General features: G+C 38.4%; 1 pseudogene; it reads right to left on the bottom strand.

The window, feature by feature from the left end:
• Positions 1-27,888, bottom strand: part of LOC131737408 (NBAS subunit of NRZ tethering complex-like) — a 183,277-nt pseudogene that overhangs the window by 131,728 nt on the left and 23,661 nt on the right.

Raw genomic sequence — 27,888 nt, 5'->3', positions numbered from 1 at the left:
CAATTTCATTACAAACTCTTGCTGACAATAGGTGTCACCTGCAGTTCAACTGATGAATAAACTCAATGGCCTGTCGAGGTTAGAGATGTTTTTCAATAAAGCAATAAAAAAATGTGTAAAATGCCTACTGCAACAGTAATTGTATACAGTAAATTAATATTTCTGGATATTGTGGCAGCAAGAAATAAAATAGCATTTCACTTTTCCTTTTTTTATAAATGTGTATTATTATCAGGGCTACAACATTATGAAGTATTGCTTTGACTATTGTATGTATAGAGTAGACATTATCTTTTATTTTGCCTATATTTATCCTTTCATTCTCAACTGAACCCCACCACCCACTGGACATTCCACACAATTGACAGTGTTTATAAACACAAGAATGCTTTCATTCTAAATCCAAACCCATTTTGCTTTAGTCTTCAAAGACGACAACAACAACAAAACTTGAGTGTTATTCTGAAGGCTTTTTACTTCAAAGTTAAGTTATTGAACTCATAATAAACACATCAGGTATTTAGTTTAAAACCTTGATGTCAGCTCATTTATTTTTTATTTTATTCCAACAAAGCAGTTTCTTTTTTATTTTATTCCAACAAAGCAGTTTGTTTCTTAAAACTAAGGCCCTTTCAATTACAATCATGAGGCTGGTTTCAGTTCAGTCAAATACATACAGCCACCTACATACTGCACCTGGCAGCTGTCAGAGAAAATACATATATTGTACAAAGAAAGACGGTGGAAATTGGAAAATTGACAATCAGCTGGATCGAATTATTTATTAAAATATCCCTGCAAGCAATATTGAAACTGCATGTGTCATAATGTATAAAATTGACATACCTAAGATGGGAACCCTTTGTGTTTCTTGAAGAATTTAGCTACAAGGCTAGATCCACCCCTGTTAATCACTAATTGACTGATTGTGTTCACTGTTAAATACAAACAAAATCCTACATGTTATATTCTACTTTTGTGTGTGTGTTTTGTGTGACAGGGAGGGGGCAAGTAGATTTTTAAGAAAGACAATTAGATTTTAAAATGTGGTAATATAGGTGTCGAGTTTTATTTTGTTTTATTTTTGTGTTATTTCTATCTTTGTCAGAGAAAATGTGTTCACTGATATCAAAGATGAAAAAAATACAATACTAAAACTTACATCAGGTTTGGAGGGTTGAAAGATCTTCAAAGGATATTTGAGGTCTTCCTTGGCTAGTGTAACCAAGTATTCCTTTAGAAGAATATTTGCAGATCCTGTTTTCTGATTCTCACATCGATGGAGAAAAGGGACCATCCACTGGTAAGCATTTTTCACAGACATTTCTTCACATGACTAAAGATGATCAAACACAGAGATTTTGTTAAAATTGGGTCGTGATTTAGTGGCGTTAGTTAATTGCAGAGTAGTTCTAAAGTACGGAGGAATTAGGTCCTGTCAGGTGGAAACAGTTTCAGTGTTGAATCACTTCACAATGGACATACGTTCCCCTAATGAGGACGGCAACTTCTGACTATATTTCTAACATTAAACCAGTGTTATTCAATACAAATCAGGTAACACTGCTCTAAAGAATAAAGTGGTCTTCCAGTTAAATATACCCAATGAACAGGTTTCTTCCTATACCATACTGACTTGGTAGAAACTGGTGTCTGTACTGTGAGGCAACTGAAGCGATAACTAGAGTGTACTAAAGGATAACTATCATCTAAGTCGGTATACACTGGCAGTGTTTATAAACACAAGAATGCTTTCATTCTAAATCCAAACCCATTTTGCTTTAGTCTTCAAAGACGACAACAACAACAAAACTTGAGTGTTATTCTGAAGGCTTTTTTCTTCAAAGTTAAGTTATTGAACTCATAATAAACACATCAGGTATTTAGTTTAAAACCTTGATGTCAGCTCATTTATTTTTTATTTTATAACTTGAAAAGGATAAACCTGATGAATATCACCCCTCTTGTGATAGATTGATAAGATTTACCCTTTCCCTTTCCTTACTCTCATGCAATGTTGTGTATATACCATGAATTCACATTTTCTGTTACAGGAATTTAAAGAAGTAAAACATGCAGTTTTACATTTGTGACTACCCAGCTCTAATGTAGTTTGTCGTAACAGTGACCAGGATGAAAAGTTGGTTAATCTGAAACTGTTAACAATATGTACTGTACCGGGTACACTAGGACAGTAACAGAACCAATAATAAAAAGCTGGTTGTCTAATTGTGATAATACTCTGGGGAATCAACTGCCACCCAACACCTTGTTGTATCTAGACTGGCAGGTGGTAATGTCAGGATGTCAGGAAATGACAGGTACAGCAGGTTTTCACAATGTCTCTGAATGTATTTCAAGCTTACTTAGCGTTATTTGATATCAATGGGCTCAAAATACCCAATTAACACCTTGTCACACTAATTCAGCAAGGGGATTTGGTTGATATTGTTTTATTGGAGAGCAGAACCATAGTTACATTTTTTTTTTTTTTTTTAAACTAAGTGAGAAAAAAATAATTAGCACTCCACAATACGAGATGCCACAGAATACCCAGGCCTCTCCCGTTCATTTTACACCGTGAGAATATTCCTCGCGGCTCACACATAACCAGTACAAACAAAAATAGCTTTGTGCGCAGATGGATTCTCGCAGCTAAAACACAAACATAACAGAAAAAAGCACTGCAAAAACCAGTAGAATCTTAGGTAAAGATACGCAGGTTTAGCAGCATAACTTGTATTAAGGCTGTTATCATTGTCAACGTGCATCATTATGGTTTTATTACAAAGGTGCCTAATAAAAGCTACAGTAATAACATATGTTATCATCTTATTCATAGCTCTACTAAATGTAATACAGTATTTTGAGCTGTTTTGTTCATGTAAGAGACAGCGACAGAATAGAAGCTGCAATGTTTATTAGCAGAGATTTTTGTTTCAACAAGTTATTTACAGCTTTCAAAACATTTTAAGTAAGCAAAGATTTTTTTTTGTGCAAACTGTAGATGTGTAATAATCATGTAACAACATTGGAAGCTTACTTGTGCAATGTCACTTGAACTGCAGACATAAATCCACACACGTCTTGGTGTTAAAACACATTTTTAAAAGTTTTGCTACAGTAGTTTTGCTACATGTTGGGTACTCCAGGGTACCATGTTCAGCCTCATGCGGAAATGCTAAACATTGAAAAAGTTTCCAACATGCCCATACTTTTGGAACTATGTTAAGATGTTGATGATATAGGTCTGTAATAAAACAAATTGCTAGAACATTTAAAAGGTCATTATTAAATGTTTGTCATGGTAGACTGATTGGCTTGCATGCCAATTATTCTGTTTCTAGTAAACTTGTTATAAATTGGATGTATCCTTTTATAGAACTGTCTAATTGTATTTCAGCATATGGGTTAATTTGATTTCCATCCTCCAATTCTATTCTAAAACCACTCTGTAGCTGCATTACATATGCAGGGTTTCAATGGGAATATACTGCTAGTGGCCTCTATTATCTCTGCAGCAGAAGCTATGTGACTGAACAATTCACTCTGGTCCCAATGGGAATTTATTTGAACTATGGCCCTATTCACACTATGCCTTTAAACCATCTTAAAAGTGCTAAATACGTTTAGCGTCCACACTACGCAGCGTTTAATACCGTACTCGAGAACCGGACTCAAGACCACCTCAGGAGGTAGTCTCGAGTCCGGTTCTAAATTAGATCGCATGAGGCAGTGCGGTTTGTCATAAGTGTGGATACTTTAATAAAGAAACTCAAATATCCCAAAATGCTTTCTGATATGTTTTGGCGAGTGGACATTACAAATACAATTCAGGCGCCTCAGAACAGGCGCCTGAAGGAGTTGAGAACGACTATCAGTACAATTTCTGAGGCTTGTTGTAAAATGGTGGATCATGAAACAACGTGATCAGATGCCGAAATCAAGGCACATTGATATCTGGAGCGATTAAAATTGGTCAAGGAGAACTTCTGAGTTCAAAATGAAACGCACACATTATGATAAAATGTACCCTATGTTTTTAAGAAACAAAGCCAACGCGTTCATGCTAAGAAGTGCTATGTCTTCCGTTGGCACGGGTTCCATATTTTCATAAAATACAGTGCATGGTGGGATAATGTCATATTAAGTCTCACAGTCTATTGCCCTGCTAGGAACTGTAACCAAACTATTTTAATAGTGTGTGTATGCATTAAGCCAGACTAAACATGAAACGGTACTTTAGTGTTGATGTTTTGAGCTGGATTAATTAAAACATTTTTGAGTACGGTTCTCAAGATCGGTTATGTAGTGTGGACAGTGCCTAAGTCGGATATATCAATCTTCCAGGTAGGCCGACAGCTTGCCTCAAGTACTGCAGTAAGCTTTCGCCCCAGGTGTGTATATTAACAACTTTCCAAACCAAAGCCATGTATGATAACCATTTGGCTATTTGCTTGGCCAAAGAAAACCAGCTGGGTCATGAATCCCCAAGCTCATGGTACAGTTTTATATAACATTTAGGAAGACAGAGATATTATCATAATCATAGGGAAATATATATAAAACTAGTTGTTGGTCTCAACAGTCTGCAGTGGTAATCAGTGCCCGTAAATCTGCACTATTGGCTTGAAAGAGGACCAGGTGCCAGTGTCACTTTTATTAAGAGCAAAAAACTCTAGTTTCTTGTTGATTCTTATAATAAAATAGTATTTCACTACACAATAGATCCAGAGTAAGAGTGCAACATACACTACTCATTAATAGCCTCAGTTTATCAATGCCTTTCATCTGCTGTACATCCTTCATAGTAACGGTCAGGTCGCATTCTGTCTCATATACCAGTGTCTCTAAGGTAACCAAATCATCACAGAGCAGCTCAAGGTTAGGGATGTTTCTCTCTTTCCCCAAGCGTACCAAGGACAAGGCGCAGTCCACCTACAGAGAAAGAGAGAGGGGGCATACACAACAAATCAATAGCAGCAGCTGTAGGATGTCTGTGTAATTATTACCTTTTATAGTGCAGGCCCTTTTACACTAAAGTTCACATACTTCAACATTTTGTAATAGGCATGTTTTTCAGAATCATACTCAGTCAGTTGCAAGATTCGACATGGATGCCCATTAAAAAAAACTCTTTCTAAAATTACCCCAGGCTAGTGCATCAGCTATTAGGTATTCAAGTGAGAAACCAATAACGATTTTAAACAGGAGTACAGCATATGTTCAATCAAGGTTGCCGAAAAACAATTCAGGAGCACATTTATATATTTTATATATATATACACACACATTAGATGCCGCTTATTAGCAACCTCTCGGTTCCCAGCAAAAAGTTGTCATTAACCGAAAGTTGCCAATAAGCGAAAATCTCCCGTTTAAGTGTACTAATATGCAACGAAATATACTGTAGTTGTACAAATATGGCACTGAAAGACATGTGTTTTAAATGTTACATTGTTAAAAAATGAACATGATAAACACGAAATACCCAAACATAGAATTGTTTACTTCACGCATGTGTAAAACAAAACAAAACAAAGGAGTAAAGCGAACATAAAAAATATGTGTTGTACTTACAATCAATTCTTACAATCACTTTTAAAATAAGAAATTGTCCAACGTGGTCTGCTTTTTACAATGTACCACCTCCCGCTGTAAATCCATTTCAATTTTGCGTGCTGCTCCGTAACCAGTTTCAAAGCCACGATTCTGCCTCAGTCCGCCAGAAATACGCAGCTGCGAAGTCAGTGTGTTATAAAAGCTGCATGAAGTATGTGCATAAATCATGCAAGTGCGCTCTGCAGCACTGGTAACTAGTAATAAAGTTGTCAATAAGCGGTGTGCAGTTGCACTGATACAGTATTAATGGCTTAAATAAATACATGCATCAGTTAACTTTTATTGAAACAGACTTCATTTGAACTAGCGTATAGCAAAATTGTGTTATTCTTCCGGTTATTTATAATGATGAAAAACTTTAGAAAAGTTTTCACACAGCACAGTAGCACTTTAACTGCAGTCTCGGCTGTGTTTCAACAGTGCAAACTGACAGTATAATCAGAGTCTGCCAGACAGATGGTAGGGGACCTGCCATTTCCAGAAACACATTTATACCAAAGTTTGCATTTTGCAATTAGAGAAGGATCACAGCTCATATATACAGGTTATTGTTTTATTGTTCCACCCTTAATCAGGTTTGAAGCATCATGCATATTTATTTAAAAGAAAAATAAATCTGTCTGTGCTTGTCAAGATCCTGCTCCAATGTTTAAAATGTGCTGAAGTTGGCACCTGGCAATGCTGCTGTGAAAGCAACATTCAACACAACTGGCAACAAGGTTATAGGAACACCGCTGTGGACCATAAAGGGCCCTAAAGCTTATGGCAAAGATTTTTTTTTTTTTTTTTTTAAGGTGTCATTTGTCAAAATGCAGCATTTTTACAGGGACACAGATGGCATCCTGGGCATCACACACACTGTGTGCATAACAGCCATCACTACGTTGTACAATGCACTCTTGTATACTACACTAGCAATAACACAACAGAACACTAGAATGCTATAACCAAGCAATAACACATGAGAAGGCGTAGGTTGTGTAAGAAACCCACGACAGGGTGTGCAGTAACACAAATCTTACCGCACGCCCTGGGTGGGTTGTGAGGCACGAGACCGCAGGCCGGGCGTCTTCAACCAGGCATGCTCTGGCCCGAAGCAGGAAGAGCACCTGCCGTGCTTATCCTCCATTGGGAAACTGGCCTTGCATATATCACATGGGTAAAACCCCTGCATAATGCAGGAAGTGTACAAAACTGTAACGACTGCTGCCTCAGTCTGCTCAAGCTGCAGCTTCTGTAACAGGTGCAGTATACAGTACTCGTAACAAAAAAAACTGCTGTCTCAGAGCACAAGCAGCAACGTCGCTGTACAGTATGTTACAAGCAAAAGTACTGTAAACATTTTTTAAAAAGACTGTACTTCTGTTCAAATGTTTACTTATTCATGTAATTCCGATTATAGTATGTCTGTGTATAAACGCATAGCTTCAGTTGCGTATATGCAATTTGTTATGTAGGCAATATAAACCCATTTATTTTAATATTTTTTTGATACTTACATTGTTTCAGTTGTACAGGTTTTCTATGTATATGATATACCTGTATATATAAACATTTAATTTTCAAATATTTGTTTATTTCATTTTTTACCGTTTTTTGAGGTTGTGTTTTATGTATGTATATGTCTGTATATAAACACATTTCTGTTCAAATGTCTGTTTATTTGCAATGTTTCGGTTGTGTAGATGCTTTATAGGACGTTCCTGAATAAAACTACGGCTTATATTCAATTATTTGTCCTTTCATTATAATATTGATGTTGTTTTTAATATGCCGGTCAAATTGACCGCTCATGATTGTTCTAGTATGCATATAAACGTTACAGCTATGCTTACTTATTTGTGATATGGGCAAGATTTAAAAATAAACTTATTATTCAAAAGGGCACAGTTTACCATACAACAATTCTAAAAACGCTGCCTCCCACCGGCATAACTGCATGGAGTCCTCTTTGCATTGGACTTAATTATTGCTTAAAATCCCTCACAGCCACTGACCCAGTACAGAAAACCACATGTGCTCTCACTTACTTTGCTTAAAAAGGCACAGAGTTTTCCTCCAGATTGTTTTTCAATCAGTCCACAGAGTTAATATTATTTTAAAATTAGAAGCAACAGGCTTTATCTTTTTGAGAATCAGCGGGACAAACTAAACCTGATGTTTCAGCAACAGCATTGGAAGTATACCTTATTTTTCTTTGACTATTACAGATTAATTTTCACATCATCCTTGATTTTTATGATTTGGCAGGGCAGTTTTCAAAAGATTTAGTCAAACTGTTATACAGACAGTACATTTTAATTAGGCGTGTGGTGTAACCATGACTACTTTTGTTGTCCATCCAAGTGCAACATTTATGAGAGCAAGATTTTTTTTTTATTCATAAATTCTGTAATATACTGCATAATAGAAGTTCATTATGGCATGATAAACCAAGTACAAGTATGATATAACACACAGGAGTGTGGTAAAAACATGATTATTCATGACTGACATAGTAAAGGCATAGTATAAGCAAGGGAAAGCCTGATAAACTGCACAGTTACAGTGCCATTTTCCAATAGTAAACTTGTGTTAGTATTATTATGTCATAGCCCACACACCTCACCTATTTGGATCTAAAGTCAAATACATGTAGTACAATAGGTAGTATCATCCAACCCATTACCTACTAAAATGTAAGACCCCGGGGATGCTGACAAGAGGGGATCTGGTACATTCATTAAACTGACAATCTTAACAAATTCAAGATAGCAATAAAAGCCTGCTTCAGAGAACCAATTATTTATCTTATATAGTGTCACTGGTATTTACTCAGCCACATTTCAAGTGTGGTAGGTCCTTAACTCCATGTGGCTATTACTTGCCAGGTATGGTTTAGAAATATGCTTTTCAATCGCTATCCATGATTGGCTTTAAGAAATACATATTGTATTGTATTCAGGCTGCTTTAGAATAGATACAGGTACAGTAATCAAGGACTTTTCTTTCAATGCTGTCTCCTGTAAGTAACTTGACTACAGAAACAAGGTATTTAATTACCAACTCAAATTAACTGCAACAATATGGGGAGTTAATTTTGCAGGTCTCCAGAAGGACTGAATTTAGTTTCTATTGCATTTGAAGTGCAATTTGTTTTTTCATTGATTTTGCAGTAAAGCAGAACTTGATGAATCTCATGCTATATGCCTTAGAGCAGCCTGCGAGCTAACCACATATACACATACACTGCATCAGGCCTGTACTACCTGATATACTATTCATTTTCAGGGGCATAGTTCTAATCTTTTTGTCCTTTCATCAGACAATCACTGTGTCAAATAAAGCACTATAATCAATGGAAAGGTTAGACCATATAAGGTAATATCCCATTCTGAAAATGAAATTACACCAGAAAGAAAAGGTCTCTCAAACTAGTTCTAACAGTCTCTCAAAATAAAGGCACTATGTTCCAGCATTCGCTGCCAGCTGAAGACGGTGGTAAAAAAGTAGTAAGTACTCAAAGCAGGAAATCAGAATTTCCCTTTAATGACAACTTCTGTTCGGTTTTACGAATATTATTTAAAAGTGGTTTGCAGCGAGGGCTATGTGCATACAACTCTCCTGTGTTCAAGTGCCTTTGTACAGCTCTTAAATGCACTATTATGCCTGATGCTTCTAAATATTTTTTTTATAAGTCCCTGGCTGTTAATCTTAGATTATTATTATTATTATTATTATTATTATTATTATTATTATTATTATTATTATTATTATTATTAGTGGGGCTTGCGAAGCAAGAGTCCCCACTTTAAATCTTCGACATACTACTTCTTCTTCTTCTTCCTCTCCTTCTTCTTCTTTGGCACGCTACTCCTCTTACACCGTTTAAGCTAGAAACGCTGTTCAAACTTTAAAACGTGTAGACTGGTCTGGAATAGTGTGCTTGTATACAACTTTTTGATATATTTTATACTTTTTAAACTATTAAGATTTTTGTCCTTTTTTGTCCATCTTCATTCACTTTAATGAGACTTTTTTCAACATTCTAAAGCTCCCCATTGTTTAAACATTCCCATTTTCCAACATTCTATTTACTGTAATCGATGTAACTTTTGACACAAATCAGCTACTTTGACCACTTTTCCAACAAGTAAGACAAAAAGTTAGAGCATGTGGAATCTACCTCTACTTCTCTGCTATTCAAATCTGAAATAGAAACAGAAATAACTTTTACCAATCAAGAGGTACAACTGTTTTAGTAACCTCACCAACTAAATGTTCTCTAACTTTTTATAAACAACTGAAGTTTTGACCACTTTCCCAACAAGCTAGACAAAAAGTTAGAGGGTATGACATCTTCCTCTACTTCTCTGCTATTCAAATATGAAATCAAAACAGGAATGGCATCTACCAATCAAGAGGTACAGCTGTTTGAGTAACCGCATCAACTTCTTTCAGTAGGCTACTTCCCACTGTTGAATTAACTGTCATAGAACTTTGAGAAATTTCAAATTATAGTAGATTCTAAGCATGAGACATTTTTTTGCTGCTCGTACGATTCTCCTACTTGCCGTACCTGTCATTTTCTTTGGAAGTCCACTTATTTCAAGCGTTTCAGTTGAATTTGTTCTGTGGCACATCTTGATCATCATTGCTCTTTATAGATTTTGGTACTTCATGTCTTTGATACCACTCTCTAGCCATTTCCTTTGTTGTAGTTTGTTACAAGTGCTTTTCTCAAACGTGAATTCAACTCCTTAGTCTTGACCATCATCTACTGCTCAGCTCACCGCTACCACCCCCACGCTGACTCGGAGGGCGAAGACGAACACACGCTGTCCTCCGAAGCGTGTGCGGTCAGCCGACTGCTTTTTTTCACACTGCGGACTCACCATGCAGCCACCCAAGAGCTACAGTGTCGGAGGACAACGCAGCTCTCAGGCAGCTTACAAGCAAGCCTGCAGGCGCCTAGCCAGACTATAGGGGTTGCTGGTGCACGGTGAGCCAAGGGCACCCTGGCCGACCTAGCCCTCCCTCCCCCCGGGTGGCGCTTGGCCAATTGAGCGCCGCGCCCCTGGAAGCTCCCGAACTTGCGACGTCCAGACTATAGGGCACATCCTGCACTCCACGTGGAGCACCTTTACTGGATGCGCCACTCGGGAGCCCCCATAATTACCTTTTCCTGGCTATTGACTTTATAATACAGCTTAGTTGCTATGTAATGGTTTTCAATCAATTAATAAGAACATAAGAAAGTTTACAAACGAGAGGAGGCTATTCGGCCCATCTTGCTCGTTTGGTTGTTAGCAGCTTCTTGAAGGATCCCAGCGTGTCAGCTTCAACAACATTACTGGCGAGTTGGTTCCAGACCCTCACAATTCTCTGTTCTGAATGCTCCTTTATCTAATCTCCATTTGTGACCCCTGGTCCTTGTTTCTTTTTTCAGGTCAAAAAAGTCCCCTGGGTCGACATTGTCAATACCTTTTAGAATTTTGAATGCTTGAATCAGATCAACGCGTAGTCTTCTTTGTTCAAGACTGAATAGATTCAATTATGAGGCTGTGTGGTCCAGTGGTTAAAGAAATGGGCTCATAACCAGGAGGTCCCCGGTTCAAATCCCACCTCAGCCACTGACTCATTGTGTGACCCTGAGCAAGTCACTTAACCTCCTTGTGCTCCGTCTTTCGGGTGAGACGTAGTGACTCTGCAGCTGATGCATAGTTCACACATCCTAGTCTCTGTAAGTCGCTTTGGATAAAGGCGTCTGCTAAATAAATAAATAATAATAATAATAATTTTATCCTATCTGCATACGACATGCCTTTTAAACCCGGGATAATTCTGGTCGCTCTTCTTTGCACTCTTTCTGGAGCAGCAATATCCTTTTTGTAGCGAGGTGACCAGAACTGTCTACTAATGCATTGTAAAGTTTTAACATTACTTCCCTTGATTTAAAATCAACACTTTTCACAATATATTCGAGCATCTTGTTGGCCTTTATTATGGTTCCCCACATAAACTCCTAGGTCTTTTTCACAGATTCCTTCTTCAATTTCAGTATCTCCTATATGATATTTATAATGCACATTTTTATTCCCTGCGTGCAGTACCTTACAAATATAATTTGCTATGTGTCTGCCCAGTTCTGAATGTTGTCTAGATAATTTTGAATGACCTTTGCTGCTGCAACAGTGTTTGCCACTCCTCCTATTTTTGTGTCGTCTGCAAATGTAATAAGTTTGCTTACTATACCAGAATCTAAGTCATTAATGTAGATTAGGAATAGTAGAGGACTTAATACTGATCCCTCTGTTACTCCACTGGTTACCTCACTCCATTTTGAGGTTTCTCCTCTAATCAGTACTTTCTATTTTCTACATGTTAACCACTCCTTAATCCATGTGCATGCATTTCCTTGAATCCCTACTGTGTTCAGTTTGAGAATTAATCTTTTATTGACAGGTGGCTGTATGGTCCCGTGGTTAAAGAAAAGGGCTTGTAACCAGGAGGTCCCTGGTTCAAATCCCACCTCAGCCACTGACTCACTGTGTGACCTTGAGCAAATCACTTAACCTCCAGTTTTAACACCTGGGCTTCAAGCCTCTTTTGTCCTGCCTGTCTTTCCTATACAGTGTATACCTACTAATATTATATTCGTCTCTATCACTCTCGGATAACCAAGTTTCTGTAACACCTATCACATTTTATATTATAAAACAGAGTATGATTAATTCCCAAGTGGTCCTGATACATTTAGGATATGGGAACTTTCTGAATTTGAAAAACAAAATGTGATTTGTGAACTTATTTTATTCAAATTATGCGGTGAAATAAGAAATCACACTGCATGCATCTCAGGTATACAAAAAGTGGCAAATATTCCATGACAGACTTGACAGAAGGTAACTAAAACATAGAATGGCCATGCAAGGATTTATCTTCTATAACATACATGAGAGATGACACATACATATATATATATATATATATATATATATATATATATATATATATATATATATATATACATGCAAGACCACACAGTGCTAGGATTACAATTGCACGACTTCAAGAAAACAATGTTGAGGTCTTGCCATGGCCAGCTTTTTCTCCTGACCTGAGTCCAGTAGAACATCTGTGGGTCCAAATCGCCAGTGCCATCCACAGGAGACAACCGCGACCAACCAACCTTCGCCAGCTGGCTGCAGCTGCACAGGAAGCGTGACGGAACATCCCACAGCAGTCTATCCAGAGGCTGATCAGGTGTATGTGTCAGCGCTGCCAGGATTGTGATAATGCTCAGGGAGGTCACACCCGATACTAACTTTGTAATGTTTTCATTTTGACAGTGTGTCATGTTGCATACTGAAAACTCGTGATTCTTTGATCTGTATTTTAGTTCAAATTTTCTGTGATTTTGTTTGATATCTATATTTAAAATATTTGATTAAGTCCATTAGACCTGAGTATTGCACGTGCATCAACATATGAAATTAACTGAATAACTAAAAACAAAACAATAGGCAAGTGTATGTTAATAAACTATAATAATAATAAAGTAACAAACAAACTAACATTAATAAAACTAAAGCAAAACAACAAGTCAAAAAGTTAAATCACTATGTACTATGAAATTAGCTGGTGGGTGTGTTTTTCAGGCTATCACAATGTCAGAGGCAAAATTAATGGCCGTTACTTAGGGTTAACGTAACGTTAATAAACTGTCAAACTAAATTAACACAGCACCCCTACACACGTTACAAAATCCAGCAGCAATATACAACACATGCACATTAGTTAACAGAATGGTGAAGCAACTCACCAGAACGGGAAACACCAAATTGCTCTGCAACTTGTTTCTGATTCAGGTTTTTTTCAAGAGCTCGAACAATTTCCAACTTTGTGTTAATCAAAAAAAATCTTATGCTTATTCTGCCGTTGGTTTCAGGATGCAAAGAATCAACACTTACCTGAAAGGCAGTCACAGGCATTGAAATTTGCAAAGGATTTAAAACATTTTGTGTAACCTGAGACAGGCAAGCATTCATTACTTTTACAAAATAATTTGTTTTGTAAATGCATTATCTAAATTAATGTTATTAAATGACATACTTCCTTTTGTTCATATTACATCGTCTGGCTTTTACAGTGTATGTGCTTCTCCCACGCAACTCCACTGCTCCGCTCACTCCACTGGCTCCCGATCACCGCTCGCATCCAGTTCAAGACTCTTGTACTAGCCTACAGATGCCTTGACCAGACTGCACCCAGCTACTTCCAGACCTCAGATCTCTCCCTACACCCCCACTCGACCTCTCCACTCCCCCTGCACTAGAAGACTGGCTCTACCTCCTCTACGCTCCCCTGCCTCCAGAGCCTGCTCCTTTTCCACCATCGCCCCGCAGTGGTGGAATGACCTTCCTACAGATGTCAGGACTGCCCAGTCTCTGACCACATTCCGGCGCCTCCTCAAGACTCACCTCTTCAGAAAGCACCTGTAGAACTTACTTGTACTGTGATACTTGAAATGTATTTGCTTTCGATTGTAAGTCACCCTGGATAAGGGCGTCTGCTAAGAAATAAATAATAATAATAATAATAATAATAATAATAATAATAATAATAATAATAATAATAATGTAAGACATACATAATTACAGGAAAGCATGTCAGAGACAAATAGAAAATTCATAAATTATGAGCCCTCTTTTAAGAGACCTCTTAATACAGGTTTGACTGTACTGTATACATTTTTTGCTTATTTTATTCATACACTGTGTAACAATTTTTTTTTTTTTTTTAGTTCCTGGGTAGTAAGTGTTATTTCCTAATTGCTTATGCCTCAAAAGTATAGAAAATGGCTATTATTCCCCACAAACTTTGCTTTTGTGACCAGGACAGTGATATTTTGAAATTTACCTATTTCCAATGAGAAAACGGGCGAATTTGTGTCTTTTCGTTCACATAAAGTCAGAAGGACAGTATAACGAGAACATGATGGGAGACTACATTTGGGGGCTGATTCGTGAAAGTGATTTACAGTATAATCGTAAATCTCGAAAAACTACTCACTTCTAAATATTTTGTAGTCATTTTTGTATTACTTTAGTATAAATACATGTTAATTTGTATTCAAATGTTGTTTTTTTTATGACTTTATGTGAACGAAAAGACACAAATTCGCCCATTTTCTCATTGGAAATAGGTAAATTTTAAAATATCACTGTCCTGGTCACAAAAGCAAAGTTTGTGGGGAATAATAGCCATTTTCTATACTTTTGAGGCATAAGCAATTAGGAAATAACACTTACTACCCAGGAACAAAAATTGTGTTACATAGTGTTATTTATTTTGTCTTTGTTATTGTCATTGTTTATTATGCAGCCACACCTTTTTTTCTTTTCTTTTTTGTGTTAAAGTTATAATGCCACCTTTGAATTGTAAATATAATTATTTCTTTTTTACTTTCACCTGAAGAAGAGACATTTGAGGTCTTGAAAGCTTGTGATTAATTATTGTTAAGTTAGCCCAATACAAGGTTTCACTTCTTCTCTTTAGCCAAAATCTACAAATCCAAGCATGATGACCTCCTCACAATGCAGCATCACGTCTCTGGCAGTGATAGAGGGCTCCACGATGATAATGACTTGCACTACAGGGCCAAGACAATCGCCATTGACAATGAACCCAACATAGTGCTTGTTCAGAATCCTGTCAAATCCCCATAGATTAACCCAAACAAACATCTGTAAGCTAAATGAGACAGAGCATTCCATGCCACACATCCACATTATAGCTTATTAGCTGCAAGCAACTAAAAATGAACCGTGGTCTGAAATGCTACTTACGACTGTCGCAAAATGTAATAATTTGAGATCAAGCATTTCCAATCAGCCTGTATCTCAGGTCTTTTCTGTTGTCTTTCTTCACTTTTGATATCATACCATTATTTTCCTGCATCTTAGCTACTAAGCTGTACACACAAAGCAGCATGAGTGTTTTTAATTAACAAATTAAAAACACTTAAGCAAGGTAGCAAGTTACAACAGCGTGAAATAGGAAAATGTTCTATGATCTGTAAAGCAGCAAAGAAAAAAATAAAATAAAATGCCAACCATCAGTGGATTTTCCTAATATGAATATATGTGAACATGGCCAAAAAAGTAGTTAAGTACAGCACCATACGTGCCTCTGTTAAGTAAAATGTATTAAAAAAACAACTATTTGTAATGGCAAACATTTTTGTGTAAGTATGAAAAAACCTTTAAATGTTTCTTGTATAACAAACGGTTTTTAAAAGGACAAACTGCTGAAGAATTGAATGAAGATGCATTTCCTGAAAATACCAGTAATTCAACTTCCTTTAAAAGAAAAATGGCACAGTGAAATAACGGAACCAAAATTGAATAAACTTGAAGTTGACCGAAACAAACAAAAAAAGCACAGTAAACGTGTCTAAATGGGCTGTGGATATCCTTCAAAACTGGCTCCAAGATAAAGGTAGACCTCTTAACTGTCATTTACTTTCTAAGGACGAGTTAGACCTCTTAACTGTCATTTACTTTCTAAGGATGAGTTGAATAGTCTCCTCAGGGAATTGTATGGTTCCGTAAGGAATAAAGATGGAGAGCAGTACAGCATATCAAGCTTTATAAGTCTGCAGGCTGGTATCAGTCGCTTTTTGAAGACCCATCGTACAGCAGAAAAGTGAATGTAGCTAAATATACAGCATTTAACAATGCTAAGAACTAGGGCTGTGTTCAAAGGTTCGTCGGTTCGTCAGGAGGCATTGACGTCAGCTGTTTTTTTTTCTGTTAACAGAAACTGTTTCACAATGTGTGAATACTTTAGCAAACATTAAATGTGACTGCACAATTTGATATTTTGATTTGTATAATACCTATTACTTAAACTAAGGTTGTTGTATTAAAATCCACTTCAAGATCATTATACGTAGCACCTCTTTATCTATGACACCGTCACCACCGTGCATTGGAGCAGGGTATAATACCAAAGCACTGGGGGAGTACCTATAGCAGCAATATTGCTTCAATAAAATATGTACTGAATACCTAGTGTACAAGACATAAGACAAGTGTTATGCTAGAATAAGTATGAAACATAAAACGTATGCTAACACTAATCATTTTTATTTCGAAAACTGAGCACTGAGTAGGCTAAAGCAGTGGTGCGCAAAGTGGGGGTGCGAAACCCTGGGGAGGGGGGGTGCGGAGAGTCCGTAAGGGAGGCGCGACTATGACTAGAGGCAGTTCTGGAAACTTACATTTTCTTTTTTTTTTAAAGGATATAATTGTTTTATAAATATATAAATGACAGGTAATTAATCCAAGTTATTACCTTTCAAATGAGCCGTTGACAATCACTCTAGGACTTGCAGAACTGGAGAATTGATATTTGAAGTGGCTGAAGTGGCGACTGTCAGTGAAACTGCAGTGAACAGAGGCGAAATGGCTGCTTCCATGTATTTATATTTTAACAGTGTTTTTCCTGGATTTAAAATAAATCGTGTTTTTTTTGTCTAGATTTAACCGAAAAAAGGTTCTGATTTAACTTTATACATAAATGTTAACAAACACATTCTTAAAAAAACAAAATGTATGCTAATTTAACCACAGAAACAGGTTTCAGAAAGATACACTTCTTGTTTATCTACAGTTTTCAAAAAGATGTTTGCCCAGTCTCAAGTATTTGGTTGAGCTATGTTAAGTTTTGGAGAAAATTAGCATTTATTTTCAACAGACTAGGGTGGGACCACCAGTAAATTATGCAAATTAGTACTAGCGAAGGTTCAAACCTTCCTTTGGTAATGTGTTCCAAAGATCAAAATGTACCCTTTGTTACAGCCCTACTAAAAGCATATCTGTAGTAATTGAAAAATGAAGACGTAGTGGAAAAGATAAAACAACACAGTATCCCACAATACCACTAGCAGACCTGGAGAAGCTAAAAATAAAATCTGAAGGCACAACAAGCATGCTTACACAGACGCCCCTTCTGGTAGTACAGCAGTCAATACAGTTCATTCAGAGCATGTTTTTTCAAACTGTATAATATCTTGCAATGTTCAAGTGAACATTTTATTCCAAAAATCACTGATTTACAATTAAAGTTTTATCAGTTTAAATATGTATGTCCATTAATGAAATAGTACATTTGCATGTAATAGGTTTGTATAATTGATAAACAGAACTGATTTACATATTACACATTTAAATCGATATTTATTATATGTATGAATTAAACTGATGTTAATTACACATTTAAATAAAACACTTTTAAACACATATTGTTTACTTTTCTCTGGAACTATTTTCTTATGAGTATTGATATTTACTGTTATTGGAAATAGATATATATTTTTTAATTTGCTGTGTTAATTTAAAAAGTAAATAGATCTAATACTTTTAAAATCATTTTATAATAGCATTAAGGCACTCCAAGGGAAGGGTTGAGATGATATAAGCCGTTACAAGGCGCCAAGTCATTACAAGGCATGACGCAAGTGCTTCAAGTTCTGAGTGAACAATTTAACATCAGATTACAGTCCATCAGGCTGGTACACTTAGCGAACAAAATGGAATGAAGTGAAGAAAAAACTAGGGCAACATAAGAAACAATTTCAACCAGAATTGCAAAGGCAAGTAGCAGTATATAAAAAAATAACTAAACAGTTTGATAGATTTATAGACTTCCTACAAAAAAATCAAAATAGTAATAATACATAAGTAAATAAATATTGGAATGAATTTGATCAAAACCAATTTTACTATTAGAACTATTAGAGAAAATAAACTAGTGAATTGACACATCACTTACCATTCTTCTGGCAACAGGATGGCATATTCATGTGGAGGTGGTCTCTGGGAAGCTGAAGAGGATGGCGAGTCAGTGCTGCAGAAGCTCTGACCCAGCACAAGTAAAGAGGATGTCCAGTGCTTGAACATTACTTTGCTGTAATGATAAATTCAACTTGTGAACGCCAAGGACCAACTTCGATTAACAAGCATTTTCTATTAAGATTTGAGTTGTTCTGTTTCATTAATGATATGCTCTGTTTATTGTATGATTTTGTATTTTTCTAAAGCTATTTGGTCCCTTGCCTCTAAATGTCCATAGAAAAACAATGCAATTATCTTGGCGCATTCTATATATAACGTCTAGTTATATATAGAATTTAACCTAGATTACTTAATGTCACCTTAGGTAAGGTAGCTCAAGGTTAGTGCTAGGGTGTGTGAAACCAGACAATAACATAACCATTGGGTGTATTCAGTTGATCTTAATGGTGGCAGGTCTATATAATGTCATTGTTTAAATGATTAAAATTGTAAACCCTGGTATTTGGGTAGTTGGTTACCATGAGCCTTGGTAACATAAATGTTCCCTGTTAAAGAAGTTGTTGTTTAGATTAATAGAACAGACCCATTTTAACCTGTCAAAACCCCAGCCCCTCACAGGCGATTTCCGCCTGGGGGGCTGTGCCCTTAAATAAATCACAATACCTTCCAAAGTATAGACAGCACAGGCATGGTTCAGGGCTTGAATTCAAGGTAACCCCTTGGGCATCAAGACTAAAACCTCAGGTGTGATAAAAGTCTTACTCAGTACCACACTGGAAGGAGCTATCCAGAAAAAATACATAAAAAAACAACAAACGCTTTTCATTTTTTTATGTTCTATAGTCATTTTTTCAACTTGTAGCATATGAAAAGAGCCAGAACTGTTTGAACAAAGGGATCAGATTCTACAGGAGTTTTTACAAAGCTAAGCCCAAGGGTCCCCAAACCTCTCCAAAAATAAACATTGTGTAAATCTTTATGTCCAGTGATACACTAAGTTCTAAAAGGGATGTTAACTTCTGGCACCTCACATGCTATCCATTGCCACATGCATTAGCCTTTGTAAGGCTTTTTTTTTTTTTCCCTTATCTCATTCAAGAGGTGGGCGTGTTTGTTTGCACATCGATTACTCTGTAATGGATTGGGCTACAAACAAAGTAAAGGTATGAATGGAAAGCTTGTGACCTCCCCTACAACGTGATCAGGGAGACTTCACCGCCATGAAGGTTGCAAGACCAGAGCAACAAAACGCAAGCTAGTCGATCGCATTTGTTTTGGAAGCATGGGGGTACTAGACACATTGCGAATGGGATATCTCAACGGTGAAATGACGGATTCGAAAAATTCCTTCGCGGTTTGACGGTAGGAAAACAACGATTTTGATATTCATCATCTTTTTTTCTCTTTTGCTTTTGTAATAATATTACAAATGAGTTATGAAATATAATGTTTACGTGCAGTTCCGTGTTCCGCCCGCGGGACTAGAGGGCGTAAGAGGTTTTAACCTGCAGCTATATTTTAAGTGAGCTTGATGTTGTCCATACCTGACTGGTATACTTTTGCTTGTGATTCATAAGGAAAAAAAAATGAATGGATGGAGTGATTCTAGACACACAGAGGATAAAGCAGTACATGTATGAGGGGAGAAGCACAAGGTACCAAACACAAGCATTAACAATGATATGTTCTAATAATGTTTTTGTAATACATTATGTATTATATCCAGCTCATAACTTAAGACTTAACTTTGCGGTTGGCAGCTACCTGCTTTCAAATAGCAAATAAGCTGTGTCTGAGAGAGTTAAACTGCATACTTCCTTCTAAGACAATGCTGTCTCTCAGCAGGTAAAAGCACACATTAAGTTTGCACACAGACAAATTTATTTAAGGTAACCAACCCTTTGAATTTAAGGAAGGTTACTTGATTTAAGAGACCACAATCAAATGTGTTTGGTAGGCTGTTTAAGAAATAATAAAGTAAAATGTCATGCTCCGTCAGATGTTATAGACTTGAAGAAAAGCCTTTACCCTGGCGTAGGTTCTTGCTGACAACACAATGTTCTGATTTCTGAACTTCTTGAAGAACTCTGCATCATATCTCTGCTCAGCAGCATGCGACCCTCCAAGGATTTCCTGTAAGTAAAATCATGTATGATCACATTATGTACAGCACATTACCCCTCACCTCTCCAAAGGTATAATCCCAAAGGAGAATACAGGGTCCAACTGAACAAGAAACAATATCTTTGTTTATATGTGGTTATTCGGCTTTTACTCCACAAAATCCCAGTCCCTGATCAAGGAAGCCCATAAGGATTAATGACCTCTTTGACTAAACGTAGCTTTTTATCCCCTAAAAATATTGATGTAGTTCGTGACAGAGTTTGAAGCATATAGCATGCTGACTAAAGTTGCTTTTGAGTCAGCATGCTCAGGGAACACAGCGGTTCTGTATGACTCATTGGCTCTGACATCTTATTTTTTTTCTCAAATCTGCTAACACATGCACTCAGTGAGAGCTTTCCGAAACTTGCAACCAGATATCCTTTTTTTTAATGAAAATACATAATTGCTGAAAAGTGTGCTTCTTTAAAACTGCACATGTGAGAGCTATGGAGTGAATGGTAATGCACGGCAGGTATGGTTTGTGTCTATAAAAATTAGATTGATTAAAATTGGGTGTATATTACTACATTGAGGACTATGCACTTGATCTAAGCTCTGGTGGATCTAAATACCACCAATGCAGTAAAGTGTAACATGTTTGATTTTCATAACCTTGGTTCTCATTTTATTTAACTCAGGAGGCAGTATTCAGATCCACCACTTTAGATCAATTGAATAGACTATATATATTGTATAGTCATGGCTATAGAAATAAATAGTATTAATAATTGTAACACCATATGCCTGAAATAAGAACATGTACAACAGGTGCTAGTTCAGTATCTGAAAAGCTTTTTCACAGCATAGCTTCTTATATTACATTGTGCTACATACAAATAGTGAACTGATTCCTTAGCTATTATTATTATTTATTAGCAGGCGCAACCTTATCCAGGGCAACTTACAATTGTTACAAGATATCACATTATTTTTACATACAATTACATTATTTTTTACACATTATTTTTACATACAATTACCCTTTTATACAGTTGGGTTTTTACTGGAGCAATCTAGGTAAAGTACCTTGCTCAAGGGTACAGCAGCAGTGTCCCTCACCTTGGATTGAACCCACGACCCTCTGGTCAAGAGTCCAGAGCCCTAACCACTACTCCACACTGCTGCCCATATTGCATGATGTTAATTACAACGCCTCTTATGAATTGTGAAGGTTGTTTCTGTACAAGGTAATGCAAAATGTAAACATAGGGAGAAAGTATGAACTGTCCTCTATCTTTTGTTTATATTTCTGATACAGTTTTTTTCCTGAGCTAAAACAGAAGTCAAGCATATTTTGAGGCATCTCAAAAAGATACAGCACACGTCAGTCCGTCGATATTAGTCTTCCCCAATGTTCCCTTTGCTAGTCCTTTTGAGAGGAAATATGTAACCACCGGTATGTGTCAATATGTGTTTGGTGTAGTTTTATCTGTCAAGGTTTGTTCATGGCCCAAAACTGCCTGGATTTATTCTCATTGTATCCTGTTTTCTTTCTGTCCACTGCATTACCCAAAGCCTATGGGAAAACAGAGCTTTTATTCACATCTTGCTCTAAAGAAATAGTAGAGCTACAGTACAGTATTTTAATTTCTTACCTATGTTGCCAAGCGATCTAAGTAACTCTGTAGGTTTAGTCTGCATCGGCAAAGCTTTTTCCAATGTGAGCCTAGTAAATACAGAAAACTAGTTAAGATCTTTTTGCATACATGCACAACTGCACACATTTTTCATGGTCAAAATATGCTTTAAAAGAGTAAGTCAGTGGCTGTTTTCTTAACGGATGCAACCCCAGTTCCCTGAAAGAGAAAATAACCATCAAGGTATGGGATATCGCCGTCAGGCAGTAGGAATTGGCTGAGCTTTATAGCAAAGCTGCCGATAGGCCTCTGCGCGAGCTGACGTGTAAGCCCCCCCCTGGAAGCTTACATTACGCAGCGCGCAGAACACCCTTCCTCTTTTGCTTCAGGCCGTGAAGGCTTCCGGAGCGACCTCACGGCTTGATGGTTATTTTCTCTTTCAGGGAACCGGGGTTGCATCCGCAACCTATCGTTCCCTTTCAAGTCGAAAATAACCATCAAGGTATGGGAACAGTGTACCCAAACAGTGTCGCGAGGGAGGATTCTCGGCAGTAGGACAGACTTACGTCATAACGCAACTGCGTAGGCAACACATCTGCGCATATGCGGAGCTGCGCCTCAGCGTCTATGCTCGCAATGACACCTGTCCTAAGGTGGAATAGTCAACACCATCTTATCAACCACTCTATTTGTCCGCATCCTGAGGCGTCATAGAGTGTAGCACAGATGCACCAAGTAGTGGAGCAGAGGAATCCAGTACATTCAACCGGTAAAACCTTGTAAAAGTATGCGGTGTAGCCCAACTGGCTGCAGCGCAAATGTCAGACACCGGCACCCCTCTAAAGAGGGCCCAGGATGTCGCCATACCCCTAATGGAATGCGCCTTCAACTGCCCTGTTGGCGGAAGGCCTGCAGACTCATACGCTAATTTAATAGCATCCACTATCCAATGGGAAAGGTGTTGTTTAGACAACGGCTGACCCAAAGTCCTAGAACCATGGCATATGAACAACTGTTCCGTTTGCCTCACAGTAGATATACGGTCAATATAACACCTCAATGCCCGCACGGGGCAGAGCATATGCAACCGTTCTTCCTCTGGGGAAGAAAAAGGAGGAGGATGGAACGCCATCAACTCAACTGGTTGGTTCATATGAAACGGGGATATGACCTTGGATAAAAAGGCCGGATTTGGACGCATGGAGACTTTAGAACTGTCTCCTGCGAAACGAGTACATGATGAATGCACTGATAGTGCATGTAACTCGCCCACGCGTTTGGCTGATACCACTGATAGCAAAAACACGGTTTTCAGAGACACAAGCTTCATATCCACACTGTGGAAAGGCTCGAACAGTGCCTTGGTAAGGGCTTCTAGCACCACGTGGCTCCATGACGGTAAACTGGTCATCCTAGGAGGTCGCAAGCGTCTTGCGCCTTTTAGGAATTGAGATGCCAGAAAATGACAACCTGGTGATAAACCGTCAGTGCGTACATGGCAAGCCGATATGGCGGCTAAATACACCTTAAATGTAGAGGGAGATTTCCCTTCATCTAACAGTTTCTGTAGAAACTGTAATATTACTGCCATAGGGCAGGATATTGGGTCATGGCCCTCAGCCAGACACCAATCTTGAAACAACTGCCATTTGTATGTATACTGTGACCTGGTAGAGGGCGCTCTGGCACTCTGAATGGTCGAAATCACTGCCGTTGAGATTACTAAGGCTGACAGGTGCTCCCGCTCAGGAGCCAAGCCCATAGCTGCATGAGCTTGGGGTTCGGGTGCCATGGCTCTCCTTTGGCTTGGGACAACAGGTCCGCTCGCAGGGGAAGCTCCCTCGGGCGACCGTGCAGCAAACTGCATCAGACTCAGGAACCATATTCTCCGAGGCCACCGAGGAGCGATCAGAATCACTGTCGCTTGCTCCACCCTGACCTTCTCTAAGAAGGCGGGGAGCATCGGAAACGGTGGAAATGCATAGGGGGCTGTCGAGGTCCTTCACCAAGAACCATAGGGGGCAGTGCGTGGTCTCTCGCGAAGCGATCTACTTGCGCTGTGCCGAACCACTCCCAAACGCGCTCTACCACCTGAGGGTGAAGACGCCATTCGCCTGCAAGAGGGCCTCCTCTGGATAGGAGATCCGCTGCGTGGAACCCCCAACTGCTTTCCTTGTCCTCTGACGCAGAGTGCGCGTCTGAGAATTCGCACACAGCGAGCAGAACGTTCCGTCTGCTAAGGCCGACGCAGCATGCTCTGGCCCCAGGCACGCCACGCAGTCCTCATGCGGGTCGTTAACCGGCAATTTTGCCTGACAGGTGACACAGCGATGGAACCCAGACATATTTATGACACATCGCTCACCGAAGCGTCGCGTGTTGATGGGTTCGACGAAGCGCGTGTACCGGGCGCCGAGGCGTTAGGCACCGAGCGTCAAACGCTGAGCACCGAAGTGCCGAGCGTCGAGATGCGTGCACCGAGCCCCAAGTGCCGAGGCACTAAGCACCAAGCACAGAAGCGCTACACCAAAGCGCCAAGGCGCTGACACCAAAAAACGCCAAAGCGTTATGCGCTGAAGCGCGTGTACTGAGCGTGAAGACGCTATGCACAAGACGCCGAAACGTCAACTGACCCGCAGAGTGGAGACGCTAAGTGCTAGTACAATGTCACAGTCTAAAAGACAATGGTGTTGTGCTATACTTACCTGTGTTAAAAGGGGCAACTGAACAGTGCAGTTGGCGGTAGTCTTCCTTATATATTGTATGGGGAATTTTTTTATTTATTTATTTATTTATTTATTTTTATTTTTATTTAATTTATTTTAGAGGAACTGCAGCTGCACTAAAGTGCAAAAATATTTGTAGCATAGCTACAACCGTACAGCAACCACGTGGTGTGATGTTACAATCTGCGGGTGGTATTATTGGAGTGGCTGCTAGCAGCAGGCTCCACTCTGGGTCTAGCCGTGGCGAGACCCAGGCTGCAAAAAATTGCGCGGCCTAGCCAGACGTGCAACGTGTCCTCTAAACTCTATTCTATACCTAAGGGAGAGAATAGACAACACCAAAAAACCCAAATAACAAAAATATATAACAATATTAATAAAAATATTAATATGTAAGAAAGACGGACTGCAAGAGCCAATGCGGAAAGAGCGCAGTGCCGAAGCAAACCGTGAAAGAGAAATACAATATATATAAAATTATATATACAGACGTGCTCAAATTTGTTGGTACCCCTCCACAAAAAATGAAGAATGCACAATTTTCTCTGAAATAACTTGAAACTGACAAAAGTAATTGGCATCCACCATTGTTTATTCCATATTTAATAGAAATCAGACTTTGCTTTTGATTTTTTATTCAACATAATATTGTAAATAATAAAACAAATGAAAATGGCATGGACAAAAATGATGGGACCGCTAACCTAATATTTTGTTGCACAACCTTTAGAGGCAATCACTGCAATCAAATGTTTTCTGTAGCTCTCAATGAGACTTCTGCACCTGTTAACAGGTAGTTTGCCCGACTCTTCCTGAGCAAACTGCTCCAGCTGTCTCAGGTTTGATGGGTGCCTTCTCCAGACTGCAAGTTTCAGCTCTTTCCATAGATGTTCGATAGGATTCAGATCAGGACTCACAGAAGGCCACTTCAGAATAGTCCAATGTTTTGTTCTTATCCATTCTTGGGTGCTTTTAGCTGTGTGTTTTGGGTCATTATCCTGTTGGAGGACCCATGACCTGCGACTGAGACAGAGCTTTCTGACACTGGGCAGTACGTTTCGCTCCAGAATGCCTTGATAGTCTTGAGATTTCATTGTGCCCTGCACAGATTCAAGGCACCCTGTGCCAGGCGCAGCAAAGCAGTCCCAAAACATAACCGAGCCTCCTCCATGTTTCACTGTAGGTATGGTGTTCTTTTCTTTGAAAGCTTCATTTTTTTGTCTGTGAACATAGAGCTGATGTGACTTGCCAAAAAGCTCCAGTTTTGACTCATCTGTCCAAAGGACATTCTCCCAGAAGGATTGTGGCTTGTCAATATGCATTTTAGCAAATTCCAGTCTGGCTTTTTTATGTTTTTCTTTCAAAAGTGGAGTCCTCCTGGGTCTTCTTCCATGGAGCCCACTTTCGCTCAAAAAACGACAGATGGTGCGATCAGAAACTGACGTACCTTCACCATGGAGTTCAGCTTGTATCTCTTTGGCAGTTATCCTTGGTTCTTTTTCTACCATTCGCACTATCCTTCTGATCAATCTGGGGTCGATTTTCCTCTTGAAGGTTGGCTACAGTTCCATGGACCTTAAACTTCTTAATAATATTTGCAACTGTTGTCACAGGAACATCAAGCTGCTTGGAGATGGTCTTGTAGCCTTTACCTTTACCATGCTTGTCTATTATTTTCTTTCTGATCTCCTCAGACAACTCTCTCCTTTGCTTTCTCTGGTCCATGTTCAGTGTGGTGCACACAATGATACCAAACAGCACAGTGACTACTTTTCTCCATTTAAATAGGCTGAATGACTGATTACAAGATTGGAGACATGTGTGATACTAATTAAAGAAACTAATTAGTTTGAAATATCACTATAATCCAATTATTTATTATCTTTTCTAAGGGGCCATTTTAGAATATCTTTGTAGAATAAGCAATAATTCATCTCTTTTCACAGCTTCTTTGCTTTATTCTATGACATACCAAAGGCATGCAAGTATACATGATAAATTAGCTTTTAATTTCAGGAGGAATGAAGCATTATCTCAATGAGCTGTAAGGGTACCAACAAATTTGAGCATGTCTGTATATAATGCTCAGTAGAGCGAACACTGAAATCAACTCAGAGAAGGGCGGTAGCCAGCTTCTCAAGCTCAAGGCTGACGAGTACAATCAGTGATGCAAATTTCTCAGAGAGAAAACTTACCAGCTCAATGTCCTACAGGGCTGAAGGCAAAAGAGGAAGGGCGTTCTGCGCGCTGCGTAATGTAAGCTTCCAGTGGGGCGGGCTTACACATCAGCTCGCGCAGAGGCCTATCGGCAGCTTTGCTATAAAGCTCAGCAAATTCCTACTGCCTGACGGCGATATCCCATACCTTGATGGTTATTTTCGACTTGAAAGGGAACCTGCTCAACTATGGAAACTCCAATCGCCTCCTGTAGGAGATTGTTTGTATAAAGTACACACTATTTAGTGGATTTGATAAATTAGACCTATATTAAATACAGAAAACAAACAAAAAAAATAATAATCTACAGTATTAATACACATGTAGTAGATTTTTTTTTGTTCACCTCATAAATGACCCCTCTCACAATAAATACCCAATCTTGCTTCACACTGTATTGACTTCTTATTATTATTTGTTTATTTAGCAGACACCTTTATCCAAGGCGACTTACAGAGACTAGGGTGTGTGAACTATGCATCAGCTGCAGAGTCACTTACAACTACATCTCATCCGAAAGACGGAGCACAAGGAAGTTAAGTGACTTATTATTATTATTATTATTATTATTATTATTATTATTATTTATTTATTAGCAGATGCCCTTATCCAGGCGACTTACAACTGTTATAAGATATCACATTATTTTTACATACAATTACCCATTTATACAGTTGGGTTTTTACTGGAGCAACCTAGGTAAAATACCTTGCTGAAGGGTACAGCCACAGTGTTCCC

This window comes from Acipenser ruthenus, chromosome 6 (genome assembly GCF_902713425.1).
Source record: "Acipenser ruthenus chromosome 6, fAciRut3.2 maternal haplotype, whole genome shotgun sequence".
NCBI classification, from domain to species: domain Eukaryota; kingdom Metazoa; phylum Chordata; class Actinopteri; order Acipenseriformes; family Acipenseridae; genus Acipenser; species Acipenser ruthenus.
This window is presented reverse-complemented; position numbering and strand designations above follow the sequence as displayed.